We start from the raw sequence: 7327 nt of genomic DNA on the forward strand, positions 1-7327 counted from the left end.
TTTTTGCTTTACTGTTCGTATAAAGTCAAAGTAAACTTTATTGTCATCTTGGCTGTATGCAGAGACTAGTTGACAAATCAACAGAGAAAATAAAATCAGAATATATATATATATATATATAATTTATTTATGGTGAAATATGAAAGTAAACAAACTAGGAATGATCTAAACCTGAGGTCCTCAATCCCCGGGCCACGGACCGGTACCGGTCCTTGGGTCATTTGATACTGGGCCGCACAGTGTTTTCGCACGGGAAAAAAAAAAATTACACAGTGAATTTTATTTTGAAAAACTACCGGATTCACTTCATTACACCCACCTCCCTCTCACTCTTGACGCATGCGTAGAAGCTTGCCCGGGTCACGTTGTACGGTACCACTCAAAATACAACACACCCTTACGCTAGCAAAATGAGTAAAAAACAAGCATATAAACCAAGGCCATTAGGGAGAGTGGAAATGCATTGTTGGTTAAGACTTAACGTAACTTAACTGGTTAAAACTTAACCAACATAACTGTAGGAGCCAATATTGTTTTGGTTTAGATTATATTATGATCTAAATTTATTTTGATAATGTTTTATGTACATTTCAGTTTATTGCACTATGGTTTGTATTTCCTTTGACCACTGGTGGCACTGCAGAGCCTATAAAGGTGTTGAGGTGGCAGTGCACTGGCGTTTTGTGGGTGACGGGAGGTCACACGGTTTTTACCGCTTCGTTTGGTTTCATATGCCACATCTAATTTGCCATTATAATTTTCATCATTTACATAAACCTGGACAAGAAATAGCCATTGTGGACCCAGCTTGTGATCGTCATCATATTCAATAAATGGGACAATAAACCCAAACCCGCTTTCTGCCTGGACAATATTGTTGAAGCGAGTCATTGCCTGCACCAGAGGGTGACTAAAAGCTGGACTTGATAGTCACTACAACAAGTAAAAACCATGACCTGTCTGGAATTGGAGGAAGTCGCATCAGCTGGAGCTCATCAGGAAAAGTTTGGCAGGTGCCACGCCCGCGGCGCTGTTTACCTGGAGGTTGGATTGAGACGCCATCACATATCGATCTTTTGTTGGGACTCCACATCAAAGCAATCTAAAAGGTTTGAGGCACAAGCAAAACATTCAAGACATCTCCGGTGAGTGCAGTCATCCTTTTGGGTTAAAGACGCTGGAGTGGAGTTTTGCGCTGCGGCCTGACAGGAGCTGATTGCCTGCATTAGAACAGCTAAGGATATTGATGGCTTCCACTCATTAAACTGTTCATTCATGTGCTGATGTCTGGAAAACAAAAAAGTGACTGTGTCAACTCTCGTGCTTTGTGGCAAATTAAAGCGCAGCAGTGCGTAAAATAGCGCGAGGAAGAGCGCCACAATCATCCGTGTTTGCTGAATGGTGTTTTATGAATGAAATGGATCTGGATAATGATGAAACCAATTCTAGTCTAGAGACAATGAAAATGAAAAAAGGCAAAGGAAGTTTTCTGTTAAAGGTTTGGCTTTTGAGATCGAAAAACTGCAAAAGGAGAGGTCTTATTTATTTAAACAAGCCAATAAAATAAAGGCAAAAATAAAAGACCTTTGTTCATTTGCCAATTTTATTGCCATCAAACAACATCTTAAAGGGTTCAGTGCATTATGTAAAAATGCATCTTCACTTCATGACACTTTATTAAAGGAGTTTTCTTTACCCGAAGATGAACAGAGACAAAATGCATGGTTTAAAGATAAAAGTGCTGCAAATGAAGCGTTCGTGAATGAAGTGTGCAGTTGGTTAAAAGAAAACGAAGTTTTGAATGAAAATGAAAATGCTGATGATGAGCCTGACACGAAGGTTGGGGTGAAAGAATATGATGAACATCTTGACTGTGTTAAACCTGAAGATAGTGCATCAAATGTATCCAAACGGTCGCGCAAAAGCAGCCGTGCGTCTGGATCAAGCACTTCATCCGCTTATAAATTGGTCATGGCAGAGAAAGCAGCATTGATTGAGAAAGCTGCTGCTCTGAAGAGGAGACACGAGCTGGAAGAGCAAGAGGAAAAACACAGACTGGAAGCGGAGAAATTAAGAAAGCAAAAGGAACAAATGGAGTTGGAAGCACAAATAGCTGCTGCATCAATAAAACTCTGTTTTGGAAGGAAGTGATGTGGGAAGACGATCCTGCTCAAATGGCATGAACTCTTTTGTGAGCAAAGGACTCGGAGAACAAAAGCAAGCCGAGTTTAATCCTCAAGCAAAGGAATTTGTGCCAAAAGGCGCCGTCTTTCAGCTGAGCTCAACAGCGCCCCTAGTGTCTGAACCAGATGCTCGACGTAAAACTGTCACACTCAAGTCAAGTGCACCGACTCAATTCAAGCAACAAAAGTTAAAGATGTCCATTCAAAGTGAATCATTACAACCACATTCTTCCCCAAACAAGCAGCAGAACCCTGTGCAAATATTTTCACCTGCAGACAACAATGCAATTTGTGCTATTATGCAAAAGCAAAATGAAATGACAGCAATGCTTGTTCAGCACCAATTATCAGCTACTTTGCCCCAGCGAGAAATTCCAATTTTTGATGGTAATCCACTACAATGTATTTCATTTCTTAAAGCCTTTGAACATTGTGTGGAGGAAAAAACCAGCAGCTATCAGGAGTGTTTGTACTTTCTTGAACAATACACCAGGGGACAGCCAAGAGAGCTTGTGAGGAGCTGCATGCATATGCCATCACAGCAGGTTACCAAAAGGCAAAGGGTCTTCTAATGGAGCACTTTGGCAATGAACATAAAATAGTAACAGCATATATGGACAAAGTCATTGGTTGGCCAGCAATTAAAACTGAAGAAATTCAAGCTTTGCAAGACTTTGCTTTGTTTTTAAGAGGATGCTGTAATGCTATGTCTGACATACATTATATGGAAGAACTTAATCTACCATCCTACATGAGGCAAGTGATCCTGAAATGGCCCTACAAGCTACGTGAAAAATGGAGAACCGCAGCCTGTGAACTACAGGAACGGCAAGGTTTCAGGGCAACATTTACTGACATGGTCACCTTCCTTGAGCATCAAGTAAAAATATTGTCTCATCCTTTATTTGGAGACATTTCTGAAACAAGACTAAGTCTTGCAGCAAAAGAAGTACCAAGAAACAAAGGCTCAATAAAGACCAACATCAAAGGAAGCACCTTTGTTGCTGCTATAGCACCCGGTGACTGTGCTTTATCTTCCCCATCTGTGCTACCAAAGCCACAAGTGCAGCCAGTAGCTACCAGAAGTCCAGCTCCAGAAGCCTGTCCTTATTGTGATCAATCTCATTCCTTATTGAAATGTCCAAAGCTAACCAGGATTCCTCAAAAGGATAAAATTGAATTTCTGAAAGGAAAAGGAATATGCTTTGGATGTTTTAAGGTTGGCCACATGAGTAAGGAATGTAAAAATCGCCTCACTTGTGATAAATGCAACCGGAAGCATCCTACAATCCTACATTCTGACAAAGAACAAGCTAAAGCCCAAGAAACACCTGTCAGCAGTGCCCCCGTGTCTCATAAGGCTGATGTTTGTACTGATGGAGGAGAGGACTGTACTCTTTCAATTGTTCCCATCAAAATAAAATCTAAGAAAGGAGATCAAGTGTTTCAAACTTATGCCTTATTGGATCCTGGAAGCACAGCAACTTTCATTACCAACAAATTAAAGAAGAAACTAAACGTGCAAGGCCCAAAGATTAACATCTTGCTGCGTACTATGGGCCAAGAAAGGTTGGTGAGCAGCCGTTGTGCCACTGGACTGGAAATTTCGGGGCTACAAAGTAACAGCTTTGTGGAACTTCCTGAAGTTTACACACAAGAAGCCATTCCAGTCTCTCGGAACAACATTCCTCTTCAGAGAGATGTTGAAAAATGGGACTATCTCAGCACCATCAGGATTCCGGAACTGAATGCTGATGTCGAGCTTTTGATTGGAATGAATGCATCAAACCTCATGGAGCCGTGGGAGATAATCAACAGTCAAGGCAACGGACCATATGCTGTCAGAACCCCACTTGGATGGGTCATTAATGGTTCCCTGCGAAGCAGTGTAACTACCCAGAAAGGCTGTACAACTGTTTACGCAAACAGGATTTCTGTTGCCAAACTGGAGGAGCTGTTGATATCTCAATACAATCGAGACTTTGATGAAAAAACACTGGAAGAAAAACATGAAATGTCAATCGAGGACAAGAAATTTATGGAAATAATGGAAAATTCAGCTTGTATGCTGGATGGACATTATTGTTTGGACTTGCCCTTCAAAAAGGATGACATTATCATGCCCAACAACCGGTGTGTTATGGCACAACGCCTTAAGACCCTCAAAAGAAAGTTTGAGAGGAGCAAAGTCTACAAAAAGGAATATACAGCATTCATGATGGATCTTATCGACAAAGGCTATGCAGAAAAAGTACCTCTTGACCAGATGGAACCCAAAGAAGGAAAAGTCTGGTATCTTCCACATCACGGTGTCTATCACCCAAGGAAAAAGACTTTGAGAGTGGTTTTTGACTGTGGAGCAAGCTACAAAGGCTCTTCTTTGAATGGCCAGCTTCTTTGAATGGCCAGCTTGGAACACATCTTGGCGGCTCCCGATGACGTATCTCCTAAGCAACCGGGGCGGGGCCAAGATATCAAGGCAAGGTTCCTTGGCATTGAGAAATACCCATGTTCTACAGAGGTGTGTGTTCTACGTCTGTTTGCTGTTTAGCTAGCTGAGCAAAGATACACGGGAGGTACCTTGTAGCCTAGCCTTGGTCAAAAATTTCCCAGAATATAGCGCAGTATTTTCAAAAGGATGGTGGATCAGAAGCCGGCAGCCACTTCGGGGGCAAATTTCCTGTTTAAATGCAAGTCAGCTAATTGTCAGCCTAGTGAAATAGACCAAATTCTTGCCTTGCAAAGTTTAAATAATATAATTTTTAGTCTGGCCTGCCAGGCTAGCTAATTGTAGCTATCGAGCTCTAAAATGCTTTTTATATCCAAAGCAGTTATCTGTGGTTGGTTAGTTGCTTATTGCAGCTTTGGTGGCTAGCAGGCAGTAACTCGCTTACTTTTTAAATTGTGTATATATTGGTTAAATTGAATAAGTAAAAGTCTCATTATATATTTAGATTGAAACTCATACGTATAAATTATAACGTCCTCTGGGGGTTTATGAGCCAACTGGAAGGGGAGTAGACTTGGGCGCCCTATGGGAACTTGCTCCTTTCTGGAGCCAGCCCCTAGTGGATGAGTGGGGAACAGCAATTTTTGTCACTTCCATGTTGGCTTCACTTTTGTTAGACGGAGTTTGTCCCTCGATTCCAACGAGCAGCAGCTTGTTGGCTGGAAGCATTTCAGTTTCATCTGAAGCTGATGTGTCATCTTCCTCTGTGAATTTCAGACTGACTGTATTAGTGTTAGGAAGACAGACATTGCACTTTCCTGGAGAAATTATAAACCGACTCACCCAGTTATCACAAAGCTCTGATCACATTTGTTTATCAGTTCCTCTTTTATTAATTTAGAGATAGCAGGGCACTATCAATGCATTTTTCTTCAATGCTGTATTTAATGATCCAACATCAGCACAGCGACCTCCAACCTCTTAATCAGGCTCGCAGAGGCCTCTCTTTGGAAGGAGGCTAGTGTTCCAGACCCTAATGGATAGAGACCCTCACTGAGGTTTACCTTTGCTCCAGGTGACTTGAGTCCAGTGGGACGTGTTGGCTGGGAGCAGTCTTCTCCACGCGTTCCATGAGTCTGGACCCACAGTTGTAGGATCCTAGACTAGTCCTGGAGGTACCGATGGATATACAGACCAGGTATGCTCCGTTCGGTTCAGCTGGTGCAAAGGATTTTTAAAAGGAGAAGGTTCTTTGTTGTCCTAAACTGAAGTCCTCCTTATGAGAAAGGGACTCAGTTACTAATTGTCTACACTAAGTACGTGTTCGAAATAACTCTTCATGAGACGATAGTCTTTATGGGTACTTTAAGGCAACCCTTTATTCATCACACACAACATCTTTCAGCAGTAATGTCATCCAAAAATCAATCAAGATGATTATAGAGTAAAATTTTCATTATGTTTTTAGGTTTTTGTTATTTTATACTTTATTTGGTTGGTAAGATAAAACAGTATCAAACATAAAAGTTGAGCATTTAAAATTGAAGCAAAATAAGGAAAAAAGTATATAAACTTCAAAAATATCAATAGTACAAAAGTAAAATATGAGAAAACATAAAAGTAGAAAAATGTAAAATATCTGATAAAAGAGATGCAGAAAATTCTGGCTGGAGCAATCTAAAACACTATCTAAATTGGCAAGCTTTCACTAAACAATCGCCGGTAAATGAAAATAGAAAAAATGCTGGAAGTGCTGCAGGGGTGTAAGAAATTTTATCTGGTGCTCTCACTGGGGCTCTTCAGCCAAGGGGATCCACATAAATGTTGGCAAAAGGAGATTGAGGCACTCAGGAGATACAAAATAAAAAACCTTCATTAGTACATGGCTTAAATAGTTAAAAACATAAATGCCGATGCGTTTCAGCCCACAATGCCTTCGTCAGGTTTTTTTTTTTGAGCCCTGATGAATGACCTGTGGGCTGAAACGCGTCGGCATTCGGCATTTATGTTTTTAACTATTTAAGCCATGTACAGGTGCTGGCCAGTAAATTAGAATATCATCAAAAGGTTGAAAATATTTCAGTAATTCCATTCAAAACGTGAAACTTGTACATTATATTCATGCAATGCACACAGACCAATGTATTTCCAATGTTTATTACATTTAAATTTGATATTCATAAGTGACAACTAATGAAAACTCCAAATTTGGTATCTCAAAAAATTAGAATATTCTGAAAAGGCTGAATATAGAAGACACCTGCTGCCACTCTAATCAGCTGATTTACTCAAAACACCTGCAAAGGCCTTTAAAAGGTCCCTCAGTCTTGTTTTGAAGGCACCACAATCATGGGGAAGACTTCTGACTTAACAGCTGTCCAAAAGACAATCATTGACACCTTGCACAAGGAGGGCAAGACACAAAAGGTGATTGCTAAAGAAGCTGGCTGTTCGCAGAGCTCTGTGTCCAAGCACATTAACAGACAGGCGAAGGGACGGAAAAAATGTGGTAGAAAAAAGTGTACAAGCTCTAGGGATAACCGCACCCTGCAGAGAATTGTGACGACAAACCCATTCAAAAATGTGGGGGAGATCCACAAAGAGTGGACTGCAGCTGGAGTCAGCGCTTCAAGAACCACCACGAGGAGACTCATGAAAGACATGGGATTCAGGTGTCGCATTCCGTGTGTCAAGC

This window comes from Nothobranchius furzeri, chromosome 12 (genome assembly GCF_043380555.1).
Source record: "Nothobranchius furzeri strain GRZ-AD chromosome 12, NfurGRZ-RIMD1, whole genome shotgun sequence".
NCBI classification, from domain to species: domain Eukaryota; kingdom Metazoa; phylum Chordata; class Actinopteri; order Cyprinodontiformes; family Nothobranchiidae; genus Nothobranchius; species Nothobranchius furzeri.